Source organism: Pinus tabuliformis, chromosome Q, assembly GCF_031772625.1.
Source record: "Pinus tabuliformis cultivar Carrire ecotype Pingquan chromosome Q, CPIR1, whole genome shotgun sequence".
In the NCBI taxonomy this organism is placed as follows: Eukaryota; Viridiplantae; Streptophyta; class Pinopsida; order Pinales; family Pinaceae; genus Pinus; species Pinus tabuliformis.
Window position 1 is genome coordinate 1,279,576,118 of NC_142296.1, and position 21,497 is coordinate 1,279,597,614.

Consider the following 21,497-nt stretch of genomic DNA (forward strand, 5'->3'; position numbering starts at 1 on the left):
GTTTATGAGCTTCTACAGGAAGTCTGCAGGGGTTCTACAAGATGCTCAGAATTTCTACAGGAAGTTCAGTAATTCCTACAAGATGTTCTACAATCGGATTTTTGGGCGATGGGTGAGTGGAAGAGGCTGTATGGATGGATAGGGAGGTAAGGGAGGAGTTTGTAGTGACTCAGTGACAGAGGGATGAGATGAAGAGGGGGTGTGCAAAGCTAGGTTGTCTTGGAGAGGGTAGTAGGAATGGAAGGTCGAAAAAGGTAGGATAACGAGGGTGATAGAATGGTTGAGAGATAGGGGTCTAATTGGGAGATGAGTAGTTGGTCTGGGCATGGCTTAGAAGGATAAGGGAGTGAGGGAGTAGTACTGCACAGTGTAAACGAAACAAATCATCCACGTCCTGCACATAACCGAAATTGCATTAACCTATTCTAACTGTTTAGTAAAACCAAAGAACAACAACGTTATTTCTAAGGAAAATCATGCATGGTGCTGAAGCAAAGAATCATTCCACAAGATCTGAACGCATGGACACTTCTACAAACGAAAATATTGCATCAAAGATTGCATGAACATGTAAAACAATGTTTTTGGTGGGTGGCACTGTCTGCAATTCCAGCCCCTAAACAGAGGTGAAAATGAGTGTGCAATCAACCCTTTTTTGGAACTCTTATTACCTCCAATCTCTTTACTCTATTCTAAAACTGTTGAAGCAACTCTGTCTCATAAAACTAACCTACTCAACCACACCAAGGAATCTAGCTCAACAAACTACGTTTCCAAATGCATGTAAAGGAAAAGAACAAAAACACGATGCTGAAAGAAAGGTAACAATACAAAGGAAGGAGGCCTTATGCTCTCAGGTTGGGCCCAACCCCGAGAGCTATGGCTCCTTTAAGAACTCAGAACTGAACTCAAATCTGCCTACTTTTCATTAAAAGATCATAAATCAAATAACATGCCAAAAATGGCTTACAAAAGAGAAAAACAGAGCTACAGCTCGTAGTCCAGAATATGCAACAAGGTTTCAAAAGTCCTCTTCGAAGGCTACAGCCCTATCATTTATACATCTTGAGGCCCCAAGCTAGCCTCCTAAATCAGTGGGGCTTGGCTGACCAAACTAAGAGTGATCTGCTACTTCCTCAAGATCCGTTTGGCTGCCTTCTAACTCGGTGGTGGTGACTGTTGGAGCTCGGAGTTGGGGGTGAAGATCACGAGGAAGGCCATTCAATGCTGTGGACAACCTTCCTACAAAATCTCAATCCCATCTTGGCTGTCTCCTAGCCCTCATCTGCGTGGTTTTGCTCCATTATATGTCAAAAAATCTGAAATAAGCACGTGTTAGCCACCTAGGAATGGTGACTGCCCTCATTCGTACAAATAACATAAATATACTAAAAAATGATGCATAAGTCATGAAAAATGAAGGGTTGAGCAAGGGTAGTTAGGCCAAATGAGCCCAAAATGTTACCAAATTGGGGGCTCATCATCTACCTTCTACCCCCAAGCACTCCTGCAAGTCTTCTGTTGCCTGCAAGACTTCTAGCGTTGCTAGACCTGTGCTATGACCAGACGTAGTTGCTCTAGGAAATTCTCTGTTTCCAAGTTATACGCTATCTGGTCAAAACCAGACTTAGTGTTCGCTGTCTAGATACAGCTCTCTGAGCCTCACTATCTGGTCCTTACCAGATGTAGCTTTTACCTTGGCTCTCTCCCACTATCTGACTTAGTGTTTTCCTCCTTTTTCCTTTCTTTTTCCCTCTCCTCATGAGGGTCTCAACCGTTTTCCAGAAAGTAGTTAGGTTTTTGTTTTTTTTTTTTAGTTTTTTAATCTTTCTTGGACAACTGTCCTGTTTAACTTTAATCCTCCTCTCATGAGGATGCACCACAATTATTGCCCAACTGTTTTCCTTTTCTTTCAACAGCAATTAGAGGCAACACAATAATGATTAATCATATAAATGAATTAAACAGTAATACATTAATAATTACTCAGTTTTACCACATAACCATAATCAGATTGTCAAATTTACTGCATTTAATTTAAAATACTACCACTATACTAGGGGCATCACAAAACTTTTCTATTTCATATATCAATTTGCAATTTATCTAAATGGATAACATGCTATTAAGAGAAAAAGACTAGGCTACCTTGCAACACTCTTACTTTTAGTAAATAAAATTAAAAAATTAATAAAAATTCTTATAAATATCAAATGACCCAAAAAAAAACAAAAAACAAAAAAACTTTAAATAAAAATAAGTATAAAAATTTAAACTAGTATCTAATTTTACCATGTTTAATATTTTTTTATATGTAAATAAAATTTATTTTATTTATAGTTAATATTCAATTTGTCGATTCATGTTTTAAATATAAACAAAATTGAAGTTGTGAATAATTACTTAAGTGTTGCACATTGTTAGATAGTTGAATACGCCAAACATTGTGGACTAGGTGAAACGATGATATGTGAAAGTGGATATGGATATTTAAATTATGGTTAATATTAATAATTTATTGTAGGCTTAAAGGAAGGTATGTACAACTATTATTTATTCAGGATTAAATATTGCTTAAAAATTATTATTATTTAACATTAAATGTTATTTAATATCAATAATTTTACAATATGTATGAGAGTTGGTATGCATGATTACTAATCATGAAGCTTTATGTGAATATGGATAGGGTGGGCTTTATGTGAAGATGGATATGCACCATTAAATATGTTTGAGAGTACGTATGGTTCATAACTCAACATTAAATGTTGTGTAATGTTGACTGTCACCCACCATTGCTATATATATAATAAATTCTTTTTTAATAAATTAATATATAAAATAACATTAACTAATTTAAAAATATAATTGGTTTTATAAATGATAAATTAAAAATAATTTACAATAATTTTAAAAGGATATTTAATTATAGGTAAAAATAAAAAATAAAATTTGTAATTTTTATCATTTAAATTATGAATTTTAAATTTTTTTAATTTTTTAATATAATAAGTTATTATTTTTATTTAAAAAATTGGAAAATGATAAATCTAATAGAACAAATAAACGGAGTTGTCTATAATGCGACTTTTTGAGATTTCGGTGACGGAATCTGGCGGAAGAAATTGAGATGAAATCATGATTTGTTGCAGTTAAAATGGTTTTTTAACTGCATATTCGGATTCAGCACCCTGAAAAACCCCTGGGACGGTTTCATTGTGCAGAAATTAGTTATCAAACTTGGATTCCAATAAATCACTGCCGGATTTTCACCAGAAAAAATCGCCGAAAAGGCAAAATCGCCGAAAAGGCTTTCAAAAAGTCGCGTTAAAGACTACGTCCAAATAAACTACACTAATTGGTAAAAAAGTAGATAAAATTTTGTGTGGAAAATTTATTCACATACAAATAAGGTAAAGAATATTGATCCTACTAATGCAAAAGTCATAAACATAATGTTATCAATCTAGTCATAAACATAATGTTATCAATCTTATGTTTATAGGGAAGAATAACCATGCTTTTAAAGTCTTGAATAGAAGAGGTTGATTTTTTCAATTATTAACACGTATTTCAATAATTGTTACATCTTTTACATATAAAATTATTTTTGAATAAGAGTTCTAGCTATCCTTTCTAAGAAATTAAAATTTTATGAAATCTGAATTACATTTCAAATAAAATTGGCGAAAAAAGTAGCCAAGGGGAAAAAATTTAACAGTTAAACTAACGTGCAGACTCCGCAAAACTAGTAGAGACTCTGCAAGACTGAACTGTTGGGTAAACAAATGACATAAGAGTCAAGAAATCCAGGACTCAACACAGTTTTAACAACGTAACTTCTCACTGTGTCAGAAATATTGAAAATTACATCAAATCTGGTAACCATTTCCTTCTTCACTTTTGCGTAGAAGTGTGGAAGGAAATCACAAAAACACCATCAACTCGTTACTTCCGCAGTCACAAAAACTAACCTAAAATTCCAAAATATTCACTGTGGAAAGGAAATCACAAAAACAACATCAACTCGCTACTTGCGCCGTCACAAAAAGACTAACCTAAATTTCCAAATATTCACTGTGGAAAGTATTAAATAGAGGTGGGAGAATTTGCACGAGGCTTATTCAACAACTATGCCTATGGAGCATCATGCTGAGATTGATAAATCGATGCCATTGGGCAATGCATGATAAGTAAAACAATCAAAGAATGCTCAGTGCCCAGTGGCCTTAGTGGCTCCCTGTGTTGTCACCGTCATCGCCACTAACAGAGCGCAGGCGGGGTAACAACAAACAAGGATCGGCACAGGATGCCGCAACAATATCAACTGGACCAGCTGCTAGAAGAATCCCTTGTACTATTCCTTGGATCAGCTTCTCTCTGAAGGCGACAAGAGTGAGCGAGTTTGCAGTTGGAAAATATGACCCAGAAAGTGATACAATCTTAAATATGCCGGGGAAGCTTGTGACTGAACCGACCAAGGAGACGGTAACATCAGAGACCAGTCCCCTGGCACTCATCACGTAGAGCCCCTTTATATCAAGGCTCTGGAAGAATCGTTGCAGGCAGTCAACTATATCAGCACCAGATTCAACTTGCAGAACATGGGGCATCATTGCATCATGTCTGGCCCTGTACACTACAGGGTTCTCCCTCGGTCTGTTTCTGGAGCCAACCGGACGGCCCTTTCTCAAGAATTGCCGACCGTTTTCTTCAGTATTTTCTTGGGGTGTTTGGTGTTCATTGTCCTGTTCAACAGAAACCGGAGATGTAAGGGCAGCTTCAAGCTCGGACACATAAACCTTCAAGTCAGGCCTCTGCCGGATTATATTTAAATATATATGATGACACAAATGTCTGTCTAAATATTCATAAATAAACTAAATTTAAAAGAGATACACACCTTGACAGGGTGCAGGAAGGTGGTCCTGCAGAGAGAAGCAAAGAAATTATTGGATCAAGACCAAGAAAGCTTTAACAGGTTTCAGCCAACCATAATTTTTGATGAATTGTTTCTCCCTTTTATAACCAAAATGAAGTTGAAAATTCTATCGGGTTTGACATTTTCTAATATTTTTTATAAAGAAAATATTTTAGCTATAGTTGTCTATCTTAATTCTAAATTAAATTTAAATTATAAATAATTATGTTTTAAAATTGTTATTTTTTAGTGGGTGGGTTAAAAGAATTAATACAAAAATATTATAAAAGTTTAGTCTAATTTATAAACAAAATGGTTTTTTCAGGATATTTTCTGGTTAATTTTAATAAAAAAAACTTGAGTTTATTTGAATTTAAGTTTTTCAATCTATAGAAATCTAAATGCCCTAAATGTTTTTCAAGGTGGTTGATCTATTTATATATTCAAGAATGTATTTTAGATAACAAAAAATTCACAATCTTGCTTAAAATCGTATTGTTGGATTATAATGAAAATGACTATTTTGTGTGTAAGTTAGATTACACCTATTATAAATATCTGAATAGCCTTTAAGTGACTTTTTGGAAAAATTTCCTGTTTATTTTCTGATCTAATTTGTCTAGAATCCAGTGGGGATTAATAGAAATCATTCACAATAAAAGTGCCTTATACGTTTTAGAGGGTATTGAATCCATATTTGCACACAAAAGATCAATTTAAGCAACACAAATCAAGATTGGCCACAAATTTTTTTCGCATGATTCTAACAAGAAATCCTCAAAAAAACTCCAAAAAAATCTCATTGAAAACTACTCCATAAATATCAAACTTGACCAAATCACTGCATATCGAAATAAGTATGAAAATTAAGACAGTGTCCAATTTGAAAATGTCAAATATTTTTTATATATAAATAAAATTTGTATATAGTTATATATTTAATGATTTAAATATAAATAAAATTTAACTTATAAATTATTATTTAAGTAGCTTTTAATATCTTAGTAGTCTTTAAGTGGGATTTTTTGGAAAAATTTTCAGCTGATTTTCTGATCTGATTTGTCTAAAATTCCTTAGGCATTCATAGAAATCACAAGTTTGATAGGTGAACTCTTCACAATAGAAGTGCCCTAGACGTTTGAGAGGATATTGAATCTATATTTGCACACAAAAAATCAATTTAAGCAACAAAAAAGATCAAGATTTAGCTGTAATTTTTTAGCAAAATTCTAACTAGAAATTATAAAAAAAACTCCAAAAATTCACATTAAAAACTACTCCATAAATATCAAACTTGACCAAATCACTGCATATAAAAATAAGTATAAAAATTAATACCGTATATAATTTGAAACTGTCAAAATATTTTTTATATATAAATAAAATTATTTTGTATATAGTTATATATTTGATGATTTAAATATAAATAAAAATTAAATTATAAACTATTATTTAAATACGGTTTCTTGTTAGTTATCTTAATAGGTCAAATACTATAGTATAAGTTAAACCATAAGGATGATCCATCTTATATTAAATATCATAGGAAGGTAGCTATGCATACTTCACTTAATAACAATAATTTTATAATTTTTCCTAGAGGGAAAGTTCAAAGTATCACGAATTAAGGGCCAGCGCTTCAACCAGCTAAAATGGGTAGGCCACCTGGAAGTAAATCTAAAGTAGAGTTTGGGCGTGCGAAACAATTAAACCGGCGAAGATAATAATAATTATACGTTATGTTTGAAGGTGGGCATGTACTATTACTCAGTGAAAATTATTCATTTAGTTATATAATATTAAATGTTTTTTAAAAGTAATGATGAATATATATATTTAAATTATTATTGATATTAATAATTTTATGGTATATTTGAGGGTAAGTATGCACCACTACTCCTCATTAAATGTTAAGTGAAAATGATTCATTTTACTACTTAATATTAAATGTTATGGGAATGTAGATATGCACAGTTAAATAATTTTATGATATGGTTGAGGGTAGGCATGGTCAACCACTCACCACTAAATATAAATGGTTTGAGTCACCCATCCTTAATGAAATTTTATTGTGCATATCCATTTTAATTAGACATTAAATGACATTAAATGTTTCTCCGCAAGGTAGTTTTCGATTTGTTAAATAGGTAAAGATGTCAAAAGTTATAATATGGACACAATTATTGATGTAATTCTAAATGAGTTCCCATTTTAATTTTGAATTTGTTATCAATGATTGTATTGGGGTAGCAAGGTGCTATAAATTGTATTTAGAACTTAATAGGATGGAGTTATTGTTCACAAAGTATTTTGATGAATAGAAGCAATGGCTTAGTTTGATTAGAATGTGATAATACAATTTCAAGTGTGATTGTGATTTTGTTGTTTAAGTCATACTTTTCAATGCCTAAATTGATTCAACAACTTGAAGAAGAATCCATGAGGCACTTGAATTGAACAATTTAAAGCTATTCTTAAAAATGGTCATTTTATCTCCAAATTAAATTATGTGATTTTGAAATAACTATTTAATATAATGTAATATAACATTATATCAAAAAGAAAATTATATACATCACAACTAAAATTTGGGTAAGGATGAGGAATCAAAATTTCTTAATATATAAATTTTAAAATAATTTATATGATGAAATTAATATATATTTTTTTGTAAGCTTGGTAGATGGTTCTTTTTTATTAATAATAAGCAAATTGATGCCACATAAAATAGGTTAGGTGGCCTGAACTTGCCTAGTGCTAAACCAAGTATGTTGGCCACCTAACTGCATGATACGTCATCGAGTAGCAAAAACATCTAATTTTTTCTACCCAAGCTATATAAGTTTGATTCTCATGTCAACACCCATACTCTAGTTTCCTATATTCATATATAACTGCATATTGAAAATTAAAAGCTATCCACATAAGTATTGAACAAAACTAACATGAACCAACATTCTAATCTTCTTGCTCGGCATAGGGAGAATCAACTTGAGCCAGATCTTTAACATTAGATCTTGGAAGCTCTCTATCAGAGAAGACAGGGAAGGTGTCTTTCAATGCGACCAAGGCGTACTTCTTGTTTCTGCATTTGGAATTGCAACTTCTGAAAATCCAGTTTGTAGTTTTGAAAATCCTAGACCTTTGTCGCCATACTCACTGAAATTTGTTCCATGACCTCGCCTACGAGACTTTTCATTAATCAATACACGTAAAGGGCTTGCTTAAACTGAGTCACTTGCATGTGGGTATCTCCACAGTCCGGCACAAGGATTCTCCAATCTTCCATTTCTATCTCAGTCACTCTTGCTTGGCGGTTGAGGTCAGCCTTCCATATTTTATCAATCTCCTAATCTCCTTATTGGTCCCCTCTTGATAAGCTATTGTCGCTTCATTGATGAGGGTCTCGACAGGCTTTCTGTCACATGTTCCTCTTGAGGAGCTCATCTCATTTCGCTGCCCAGGCCCTCGTAGCCTCTTACCTTGACCCTTGGTCTTTCCAGTGTGAGCCATAACCACACTGGCCTCGCGCCTAATAATATGGTGAGAGTTGGTGGATCCCTAAACCAGTGACAGAGCAGGCCTCGAAACCCCTAGGGGAGGTTTACCACTCTGTGTACGTGTCATGGTGTCAAGAAATGAAATTTGGCAATCAATTGTATTATGTCGTTTCATCATCAACACGCTCCCCCACCCACCGAAGTCCACCATCCCCTTTGCGCATGCAGTATCATGTCCCCATGACCTCTTGTGTCACAAGAAGTGTAGACAATCCTCAGCCTTGTATGCCCCTTTCCTACACCCACATGGGAATTCTTAGTGCCTCAACTAGAACACCCCCACAATAGCTATTTTGTAGATACTACAACTCAAGACATGGGTGCAGCACCCCAACAACCATCCAACCACAATCCCTGCAACATGGCAACCCAACTCACAAATTCCAAGCCTCTCTCACCTAGTTCCATCCCTTTTGAGACGATTCCTCAAGCCCAAGTAAAGCAACAACCTCTTGACACCCCTGCACACCCTTCGGTGGCGCACCCAAACTATGGTGACCTTGCGGCCATTTTGACACAGGTTTTGTTTGCCCAACCTAGGAGCCATCCCGCCAGAGACTCATTAACCCAACAGATTTCCCCCGTTCTTCCCATTCTTGCATAGACAACCCCAATACCATGTCATTCCCAACCCCCCAGCAGCACCTCCTCATAGCAACAGTCCCGCAGAACTTTCGGCTCGGGCCTTGGGTATCCCTAGTCAGAAGCTGCTTAACCATAAGATAGAAGGCTTCAACATTAAGACAAATATCAACACTAAACTAGCTCCCAACCCTCTGGACTCTGACCCAAATGAAAAACCATTCCCTAGGGTTATCGCCCCTACCCCATAACCAAATTAACCCTCTGCGAGAAAGGAAAATCTCATAGCAGATTGAAACTGGAGGGGTTCCCTTGGGATTCAAGTTCTTCTTACAAGCTACCACCACCAAACCATTCTGCCAGCCCTAATTTCCCCCACATGAAAGCCATGTGCCCCAATTCAGATCCCAAAAACCAAACTAGAGACAAGGGAGCATGATGGATGGGAGGAGAAAACAATTTACTTACTTGATTTCCTATGTTTGGAGGTAATGGAACCTTCGTCACTCCTAGAGAAGCTTCATTGGGCCAATACCAGAGTCACCTTACCTCACACACTCAGCCACACTCACCCAGTCACATAAAATACCAAAAGTTTTCCCACTTCAAGTGCTACTACCTAGACAACTTCCATCTGTAACTCTGCCACCTTTCTTTGTGGCGGTAATGTTATGCATGCTTAAGGCCACCGCACCCATCAACTCGAGTTTGTGGGGGGCAGTAGTGATGTACCTCGATTTACTTACCATTAACTTCATCTTGATGGGGCCGTCCTCTGGATGGAACCACAATCGGGGGTTTGGCCTCATGTTTGGCCACACTAGTAGTTGTGTCTTCGATCCTCGTCCATGATTCATTCCAAGGGTCGGAACCACTCATACCTGGGTTGAATTGGCCATGATTTCTCGAGGGGGTTATTTTGTTGACTACATCCCCAATTAGCTAAGAAGTTTGTTGCTCGATTACCCTCCCTCCTGACATCACTATTCATTATATAGTCAAAGTTGTGGATCAAATCGCCTATTTCTTGGATTAGTCTTGCAGTTCTCTCGTTGCGACTGAGCTTATCCCATTTGGTTCTATGGCTCATTTTTCTCATCATATTAATGAAGAGACCGATATACCCTTCCACTACAATATTTTTATATCCCATATTGATGTCTATTTGAAGGCCTAGTCTGATAGCTACAAATTCAGCTTCATTATTACTAACATACCCATAGTGATTTGCCTAAATCAATTTTTTTTGGGTTCTAGGATCCCATAAGAGGCCTCCCAGACCTACAGGGCCTGGATTTCCCTTTGAAGCTCCATCAAAACTTAACTTGGTAAATCCCTCTGCGGGGGAAGTGAAATAGTGGAGTGAGTCTACACCCATGAAAGTTACCTTCCACGATGATGGGGCAATCATTGTGAGCGATAGGTTCAACCTCTGAATTATTCGAGCTTCATAAGGGGGTACTTGCTAGCTCTCTTGATGTCATTTTTATGCTAGGACTATTTCCTAGATGTTCTCGATGATCCCTTCCCATAGAACCTCTAGAGAAATAAGTTGGTTGTTAAATATTTGGTGATTCCACTCTTTCTGAATGGCCCATAGAGTTAAACCCAACACTATCCTCAAGGCTCTATTGAGGACAGGACTTGAGAATATTCCCTTTTGCCAAAGGAGGATGGTTTCTCTAATTCTTTTCTTATCCCGATCGATTCTTCTAAATATATCTTGCATCTGGCGCCACTTTTGATCAGTGAACAAGCAAGATTTGATGATGTGTTCTAGATCTTCCCTATGCTATTTACGTAGCATACACATTGAAGGACCATAGAAATCCCTTCATTGAAGATGATCCCAAGTTAAGATGTGACCTCTACACACCAGCCCTTGGAAATGGGCCACCTTTGGACACCAACTTCCTTTCCAAATCTTTTTCCAGATAAGGTTATGGCAGCCTACATTGCGTCCTCTCCTTAGATCATAAGCCTCATTGATAGTAAATGCTCCTTTTGTGGTGTATCCCCATCGAAGGATATTTGCGTTGTTTAGAATGGATAGCTTTATGGAATTTAATCATTTTTCCAGATGGCTCCATTGTTTCGACTTGAGTCCCTGTGGCCAATCCTCACACTCCTTCCATGATCTAATTGAGAAAATTAATTTTTTTGTGCTAAATTCCTTTTCAGAATATGTTAAATATGCTTAAGGATTTATGAGATTATTTCCAAGTTTAAAACATGAGTTTTTGAGTGCTTTTATGTAATTTTTATGTGCAAATTAACATAAACAAACGATTATACGACAACATATAATAGACATAAATATCACCATAAATAGTATCACAACAACACATGATAAATGAGTTTACCCTTGCTGGGCTACATCTCCTTGGTCTAGCTTCCAATGGCTTAACCCTCTCTATTAGTCTAAAAAATGTGAATACATCAGTTTACAATGCTCATAAAGCTTTGAAACCTATTCCAATGGCTCCAAAATGCCAAAAAATGCCTATGTAGCCTCTTTTTTATTTTTATTTGGTCAAAACCTGAAGAAGTTATTGGTTTTCCATGTTTTCTCCTAATTGCACTCCAAATTCCCCAAAATCTAGCACCATCCTACATGCTTTCCCCAAAGCACTCTAACAAAGTGATAATTTTGCCGACTTTCATGCCAAATTGTTGGACACTTTAAATGTCTTCTAACGCTTATAGTCCGAAAACTGTGGCCATATTGTGGCCAGGTGCCCGAGGCTAAGGCCAATAACCCACCCCCGCTAGCTGGGGGCCTGCTCCCCTCTGGTAGTGGTCACATGATGTTGGCATGTCCAAGGGCTAGCCATTCCCCCGAATGATGTGTTTATATATTTTCAATATATGCCGAGAACTTATAAGGTTAATTTTTAATGATATGGTGTATTATTGGAGGCTTTGGACTTGTGTTGTGAGGTCGTGGGTTCGACCCTCGCTACTACTGCCCAGACTTTGATCGAATATTTTGGTGGCCCCTGGGATGCCACGTGGTGGCCTCTGGCTCAGCCACGTGTTAGCCCATGGTTGGCCACCAATCCAATCAATCAAAAATCACGAAATTGCACCAATGAAAATGTGCCACTTGGCACAATACGATTTGTTGAGCCCATTGACCAGTCAACCTGCCACATAGACCTGTATAGTCGGTGCCACATCAGTAGTATGGAATGCTGACTAGGCTATCAAATTTTTACAAAAATTCTCCTGTTAGGGAAAGTGAACAGAGCATGGTTTGAGGATCATACAATGTCTATTTCACACGAAACGAATTATGTTAGATTCAGGATGGAGAAATCTACGTGGTCATTTAGGTTCCACACTAATCTGACAACTTTGAATTCTGAGCTATTTTCTTTTAGCACCTAATCATTCCTCCCCATTGGAAGCCTTTTGGACCCCAAAAGATCACTTTCAGTTTTCCAGCAGGTGAGGTTACATTTCCCTCACCTTTTCAATCTCGATCCATTTGGATTTTGAAGGATTTGTTCCTTTGAGCCCCACTTGAAGGTAGTCCACACTCCGTCATTTTGAAGACCTCATTCTTCTATAAAGAATGGTCTCTTATTGTAGTTCATTAAGGTATTTAGGAGAAAATTCCTCAATGGAAGGAATTTGGACCTTTTCTCCTTGATCTTCTATTGAAGGAGGCTCATAAAACCTTAAGTTCTCAACATTAACAACAACATAAATTTGCATATATGAAGGCAAATCCAACCTAAAGGCATTGTTACCTATCTTTTCCAAAATTGTGAATGGACCATATCTAATTGGTTTTAGCTTTTTACCTTATCCTTGGAGCCTCTCTTTGCTAATGTGAAGCCAAAATTCATCACTAAATTGGAACTTGTGATCTACATCATGCTTGTCATGCCTTGCTTTGTACTTGCCTTGGCTCTTTTCTAGTTGTTCTTGAACTCTTTGGTGTACCAATTTTATTTTCTCAATGAACCTTTTTTCTTTGTCTATGTAACTATCACCATAAATAACAACATATTTTCCAAAAATGAAATCCAAAGGAGACTTAGGCAAGTATCTCAAACATGCTTCAAATGGCGATGTTTGAGTTGAAGAGTGCTTGGCCTGTTTGTAAGCATGCTGAATATAGTAAAAATGTTCGTCCCGCAACTTAGGATGCTTGCTGCACTACCCACGAAGCAGGTGTATCACTATCATGTTCACCACCTCTGTTTAACCATCTATTTGTGGATGAAATGTTATACTCTTTTTCAATTTGGTGTCCATTAATCCCCGCAAACTTTACCAAAAATTCTCTACAAGGCAAGAATCTCGATCATTAATAATGGATGTGGGCAATCCAAAATGTACCCATACATTCTGAAAGAATAACTTATTAGTTTGTTCAGCTATAATTTGGTTTTTACATGGCATCAAAATACACATTTTACTGAAACTCTCCACAACTACATACAAATAGTCATGACCTCTTTTGATAATGGCATACCTCCTACAAAATTCATAGAAACACTCTCCCACGGTCGTGAAGGAACCAGAAGTGGTGTGTACAATCCTAACTTCCTATTTCTAGGCTTATGGACTGCACATAATGAACATCCTTTAATAAAACGTGACACACTTTCAAGCATATGAGGCCAATAACATTACCTCTGTAGATGTGCCACCATCTTACTTACACCGAAATGACCAGCAATAAGAGAAGTATGTGCCTCTCTTATGATGTTGACTCTTTCTCCTTATGGAATACAAAGGTTGCCAAGATGGTACAACAAGTTATCATGCAAATGATAATCCAATTCCTCTACTTGGTTACCTTTATGCAAGCTTGCATAAACATCCTGAAAGTCATTGTTTAATGCGTACTTCTCAATATAACTTTCATGCAAAACAAAATTATGCTTGAGGAAATTAGTTGCACTAATAATAGGCGTAGAAAGCATATCAACAACTTTATTGTAGATACCTTTGTTATACCTTATTACCAAGTAGAATTGTTGAAGAAAATCCATCCATCAGAAGTGCCTTGATAACTAAAACTTAGATTGAGATTGCAAGTATTCGAATGTTTGATGATCAGTGTGAATGATTATTTCCTCACCCATCAAGCAGTGTTTACACTTTTTCACACTTTGCACCAATGCATACAATTCCTTGTCGTATGTAGGATAATTAATCACTACACCATTGAAAATTTCTGAATGAAAATAGATAGGATGACCATGTTGCATGGGTACTACACCCATTGTGTACTCACTAGCATTAGTCTGAATCTAAATGATTGTTTGAAGTCTGGAAGTGCAAGTACTGGAGTTGAACTGATATTTTCCTCCCCATTGAAAAACTTTTTTCGCATTAGTCAATGCATGCAAAGGAGCTGTTATCGAAGAAAAGTTAGCAATGAATTTCCTCCAATATTTGGATTCTCCCAAAATATTTCTTACCTTAGTTACTATGTTGGGCCTTGGCCACTTCAAAATGAGATCAACCTTGGAGGGATCTATTTTCAGCTCACCTCCTCCAACAATATGACCCAAGTAAACTAAAGAAGTTTTTCCAAACTCACACTTTGACATATTTAAATACAATTGTTATTTCTTTAAGACATCAAGTACTTTTATCTCATGCATGACATGTTCATCAAAAGATTTACTGAAAATTAATATTTCATATAAGTAGACTATAACAAAATCATCAAGAGATAGCCTCAACACATCATTCATCACACATATGAAGGTAGCAGGAGCATTACATAAACCAAAAGGCATAACTAGCCATTCAAACAAACCTTGTTTTGTTTTGAATGTTGTATTCCAAATGTCTCCTTTAGCAATTCTAATTTGATGGTAGCCACTCCTTAAGTCCAACTTAGTAAAATACTTTGCATCTTTCAATTGATCAAGTAAATAGTCTATTCTAGGAAGTGGGTAACAGTTCTTTATTGTAATCTTGTTTAATGCACGAAAGTCAACACACATGTGCCATGTTCCATCCTTCTTTGGCACAAAATAATATATGAACCACATGGCGAAGAACTTGGTCTGATGATCCCTTTATCCAACAACTCTTGAATTTTCTTTTTAATTTACGCACTTTCCATCACTAACATCATATACATGCCAATGTTAGGAAGAGGAGTACCTTGGTACAATTGTATCTCATGTTGGATTCCTCTCTTGGGAGGTATTCCTTTTTGTTCCTGAAACATCTCATCATAGTGGTTAAAAGCATCAACCAATTCAGATTTCAATCTTGAATCAAAACCTTGAAAAGCTTCATTATCAACATCATTCTTGTGTTTGATCATTAGAAGTACAAAGTTCTTGCTAGAATTCACTAGTCTTTTCATCTGCCCCACATTAACAAGTGAAAGATTTAATTTATTTCTATGAGCTCTCACAATATATATTCTACTCCATATTTGAACAAGTGGTATTTGTTTTCATCTCTATGGAAGATATAATTTTTGTCATAGAGATACAGGCTACCCAAAACTATACCACATATGTCTAATGGCACAACATCAAGCTCCACTTCATCTATGAAATTTGCTGTAATTGTGAATTTCAGTTTACACTTTCTAGTTACTTGCAATTGTGTATTGTAAAAAACCCATACTAATGGATGTGTTTTATGATGTGGAATGGTTTCCAAGTTTAAACTTTTGACAAATTTTTCAGAGATAATATTGGCTTGAGAGCCACTATAAAAAAGAGTATCAATTTTGCTATGTTTTGAGATTACCCTTATGTGAAAAAGTTCTATCCTCTTCTTTTCATTGGAGTTTCATTGCGTAAATTTGAAGTACTAGTGATAGAAATGGATTCTTTTCCCTTCATACCCATGGATGTCATTTTAGTTTCATCACGTGAATCAGATCTCAAATCTTGTTGAGTGGTTGCAGTTGTCTTTTGTTTTCCCTTGTTGTTGATTTTCTTTGGTTTCATCTTGGGATGAAGCTTCCAACAATGAGCTTCATTGTGACCCTCTTTGGAAAAATTCTTGCATGTTAATTTCTCTCCTTCCTTCTTAATGGATGCATTTTTCTTTCCCTTCCCTTTGAAAATATTTTCATTTCCTTTACTATTAAATGAATTTTTACTAACCTCTTATGGAATATTTTTTCCTCTTGCCTCAAGATCAGTGGCTTGCATAGACACTTCATCTAGATTATTGGGATTAAACACAAGGATAGTATGCATAAGGTAACTTTGTAAACCCCCTATATACTTCAACAACGTGTCTTGTGATTGCAAATCTACACCTAACATTAGAGACCCTTCTCTGAATTCTTGGGTGTAATCTTGCAAATTTTGACCTTTAAGATATCTAAAGTTCTACCAATTCATGATGGATTTTTGCATATACGCTAGAGGGTAGAATTGTCTTTTAATTGCAACAATGAAAGCAGACCAATAAATTGAGATCTTACCATGTTTTTTTATCTCTTCTTCTTTGATTCCAACCATACTAGTGTTGCACCCTCCAGCCTCAAGGAAGCTACCTGAATATTTATGTCATCCTCTTCAAGGTTTTGAATTCTACAATAGACCTCCAACTGACAAACCCAATTGTCAATGTTCTCGGCATTCACTTCACCATTATACATGGGCAGTTCAAATTTAACATCAAGTTTTAACAGGGGTGATTAACCAGTTCCTTTTGCGGTATGTTGATGAGTATGAGTAAGGGTTGTATTAGTGGAAGAGGGTGAAGATGCCTGTGAAGAAGAAGATGAAGAAGATGGTGGAGAGGGTGGAGGTTTATCTCCATTTTGCTCACTTCCTCCTCCTGAAGAACCTTCTCCTTTAGGAACTTGTAGATTTCACCCTGCAGTCTAGTATTGCTCTCTTCATAGAGGACCTTCACCATCTCTGTCATATCAAATAAAGCCTTCCTAAAGACCTTCTCATCCTATGTCATATTTGTAGGATCTACCTCATGAGACATGCTCACTAGAGTCTCAACTAAAACTTGAGCAAGAACTAATGGTGGAGATTGTGGAAACCTTGCACTCCTTATCCTTGACCCAACTTCAGGGCTTTCAACCAGCTTCCCTTCTCCTCTCTTAAGCTTCAACCTTGTAAGCATGACATTCACTTGCAAACAATTAAATCCTTCTTGCACAAATGAAACCAAGAGATATGATAACAAACTTGATATAATTGGGAAAATTGGTTTTGTTGTGCTAAATTCCTTTTCAGAATATGTTAAATATTCCTAAGGATTCATGGAATTATTTCCAAGTTTAAAACATGATTTTTTGAGTACTTTTATGTGAAAATTAACATAAACAAGTGACTAAGAAACATAATATAACAAAGATAAACATCACCATAAATGGTATCAAAACAAAACATGATGAAGTAGTCCACCCCTCCTGGGCTATGTCTCCTTGGTCCAACTTCCAATGGCTTGGCCCTCTATATTATGCTAAAAAATGTGAATACATCATTTTACAATGCTCAAAAAGATTGGAAACATATTCCAATGGCTCCAAAATGCCCAAAAATGCTTGTGTAGCCTCAAAAACTGAAGAACTTGTGGTATTTCCAAGTTTTCTACTAATCGCACTACAAATTCCCAAAAATCCGGCACCATCCTACAAATTTTCCCCAAAACAAGCTAATGGAGTGACAATTTTAATGATTTTCGGGTGAAATTGTCGGACACTTTAAATGTTCTCTAACATTTATAGTCCAAAAATCATGCCCATATGGGGGCCATGTGCTCGGGACTAAGGCAAATTTCTTGCCCCCACCGACTGGGCCCCTACTCCACTCCGATAGTGGTTGCATGTTGTTGGCATGTCAAAGTGTTGGCCCCCATGCGCTGGCCCTTCTCCCGAATGGCATGTTTATATACGTAAAATATATGTCGAGAACTTATAAGGTTAATTTCTAGTGCTATGAAGTATTGGTGGAGGCTTTGGAATTGTGTTTTGAGGTCATAGGTTCGACCCCCGCTACTGCTGCATGGAGTTTGACCCAATATTTTGGTGGTCCCCGGGATGACATGTGGCAGCCTCTAGCTGGGCAACGTGTGAGTCGTGGTTGCTCAACAATCCAACCGATCAAAAATCGTTGAATAGCACCAATAAGAATGTGCCACTTGGCACAATACAACTCATCTAGCCCATTGACCAGTCAACCTACCACATAGACCTACACAGTCAATGCCACGTCAGCAGTACAAATTGTTGACTGGGCTGTCAACTTTTTACAAAAATTCGCATGTTTGGGAAAGCGAACAAAACATGATTAGGGGAGCATACAGTGTTCATTTCACGTGAAATGAGTTGTGCTAGATTTAGGATGACAAGCCCTACACGGTCATCTTGGTTCCACACCAATTTGACAACTTTGAGTTTTGAGCTATTTTTTTTAGCACCTGATCATTCCATTTCTTCCATCCTTCACTAGTCTGCTCTCCTTTCCAAAATTGGTCAACTGTATGAAAATTCATGCCATTAGTGTACAGAAAGAGGTCGCTTAAGTATTTCCTGCCTAGATATTTGTCCCTTTGCTGCTAGGAGTGTTGCCAGAATAGGGTCATTTTCCCATTTTGGATTTTTGATAAGGCATGTTGTTGCATAAGGTATCTATTTTGAGCTACCATATTCCAAATAGGCGATCCTTTGGGAGGATCATGATGTCTAAGAATGTTTTTTTTTTCGAGTTGTCATGTTATATTTTCGAGTCCATATTTTATTCTAGAGGTCTCGCCCTCCTCCTATCCATCACCACCATAGTTTAGTGCCCATTAATTGGTTCACGGTATATGGATCCCGGAGACCCAACCCCCCTTCCATCTTATGTTTTGGTTAGACTAGGCCATGAAACCCTAGCCCATTTCCTTACTTGTTGGGCTCCTCCCCATAAAAAAATTCTTGAAGGTGTCCACCATTTTTGCACAATAGATTTTTGACATTACCATTGCTGAGTGCTAATATATTAGAATATATTGAAGCACTTCTTTGAGAAGGACTATCCGGCTTCCCAAGTTTAAAAATTTGAAGGTCCAACTGCTAAGTTTACTAATTATTTTTTAGAGCAAATATTTCCAACAAGAGGCCTTTTGGGAGTTCACCGACAGGGGAATTCCAAGATATTTGGAAGGAAGAAAGCCAATGCCAAACCACAGGACCCCGACAAGGTAAGACTGAACATGCCTTGTTGTGTTGAAAAACAAAATACAATATTTCATTGTTTATCATTTTCCAATAAGCCTCCGTAAAGGTGTGAAGAACATCTATTTTGCGGTGGCTTTCTCTCAGCAATACATGATAGAAGAGCATAATATTGTCTACAAATTGATGATGGGTGATGGGAAGGTCATTGCCCCATAGCCTCAGGACTTTGAGCTGATAATTTCTAGCTTCATTCTTAAGATATCGGCCCAAGCCTTCCACTGCAAGGATAAGGGGGAATGGGGATATAGGGTCGACTTGGTGGAGGCCACGTGAAGGGTTGAAAGTATGGGAGGGGGATCCATTAAGCAGAATGGAAAACATCAGGGATGAGACCATAGAAAAAATCCAGGCAATCCATCTTTGATCAAAACCAAAGCCCTTAAGGACGTTGTTTAGGTAATCCCAACTTAGACGGTCATAGACTTTGGATAGATCCAACTTTACCATCATACCTAAGAGTTTTCGGTATCTTAGGGAATGCACATTTTCTTGAGAAGTGATTAAACCATTGAGGATCTGGCACCGTTCCACCAAGCCGGTCTATTAATACGATATGAGGTAGGGGACCAGAGGTTTAAGGTGCTTGACTATCATTGTGGATATAATTTTATAAATGAAATTGTAGAGAGAAATGGGTTTAAAGCCCTGTGGATCTTTAGATTTCAAAGATTTAGGAATAGGAGCTATGAAAGTAGCATTTAGGCTAGGAAATAACGTTTGGTTATGACGTGATTCTTCCACCACCTCTAGTATATCATGCCCCATAAAACTCCATGGTGTGCGAAAATTTCCCATCGTATATCCATCTAGTCCCAGAGCCTTATTTTTCGCCATTCCTATGACTACCTCCTCCACTTCTTCCAACGTTAAAATCTCATGAGCGCTAGGGTCTAATCTCTCGAGATGAGTTATGGAATGTTCCTCGTGATTATTTGTATAGCTTCTGAGCAGTCTCGAGATGGTTATGTTAGGATGGATTTAAAATTATCCACTAGAAGGTCCTCCATATCCTCATGTTGTACCATTAGGTTCCCATCTGCATATTTTAGAGAGTAAATTCGATTGTGTTGCCTATGTTGAATCACAACATTGTGGAACAAATGAGTATTTCGTTCTCCTTCTCGTAACCGATTTACCCTTTAATTTTTCTTCCATATTTTTTCTTCTTTCTTTCTTCGTTCCTCCAACTGATTGATTAACTGTCTGTACTCTTTCCCCATATTGTTAGATCTGCCTTGCTAAATGATTTGTTGTTTTATATCTTGGATTTTATTATTTAGTGCATGTTGATATTTCATAATATGGCTGAAATCCTCCTTATTCCATTTCTTTATGTTGTGTTTGATCTCATTCAATTTCAATTAGAAGGTATGCATGCAGTTTCTCCCTCTCTCTTCATTGTTCCTCCACCATTCTTCAATTATTTCTATCAAGTTAGGGTTCCTTAACTAGAAGGCCTTGAATCTGAATGGTCGATTCTTGGGTCTAATTTGTAAGTCCATTTCCATGCGTACAAGCCAATGATCAGATGCCATACAGGGAAGAATCAATGCCTAAAAGAAGATGTCCCTACTAATGATTTGTTCATAGATCAGATACCTGTCCAATAGAGAGGTGATTTGGTGGGTTCCTCCTCATTTGTTGTTCCAAGTATAGAATCTATTGTTCATCTACAGGTACACTAAGTTTAGATTAGTTATAAGATCTCCAAATTCTTTCATATCTCTCTCTGTTCGACGAGTTCCTCCATTACTTTCTGGCAATTGATTGGTCTTGTACAAAAGAGAGGGTTGTGTACCCTCAATCACATGGAAGATCCAATTATTAGAGATATTTAGTAGAAAGATTAGATGATAACATAGTTAATTACTTATAAGTGGAGCAAGCAACATTATGAAGTGCTTATATGCATAATATAAGGAAGGATCATGTTATTTTGAAAGATGAAGTCGATGTTAAACCCTAAGGCGCACAAAAATTTTAGAATATTTTTCTACATGTTTTTAAAGAAATAAGGTTTCAACATGGGAAATTGTAACACATTCGACCCATTAGGTCATCTTGAGGAGGTGGGGCTATGACTTCTTACTTTCTTTTACGTAGGTCATACCCTATTTCTAAGGCCTTTGTCATCTTCTACTTCTACTCATTCAGAGAAATTTTAGACAAGGTAAAATTCATCTCACTCTATGTTTGATACTCCAAGATAGCACATACTCCCAATATTCTAAGTTTGAGACACCAA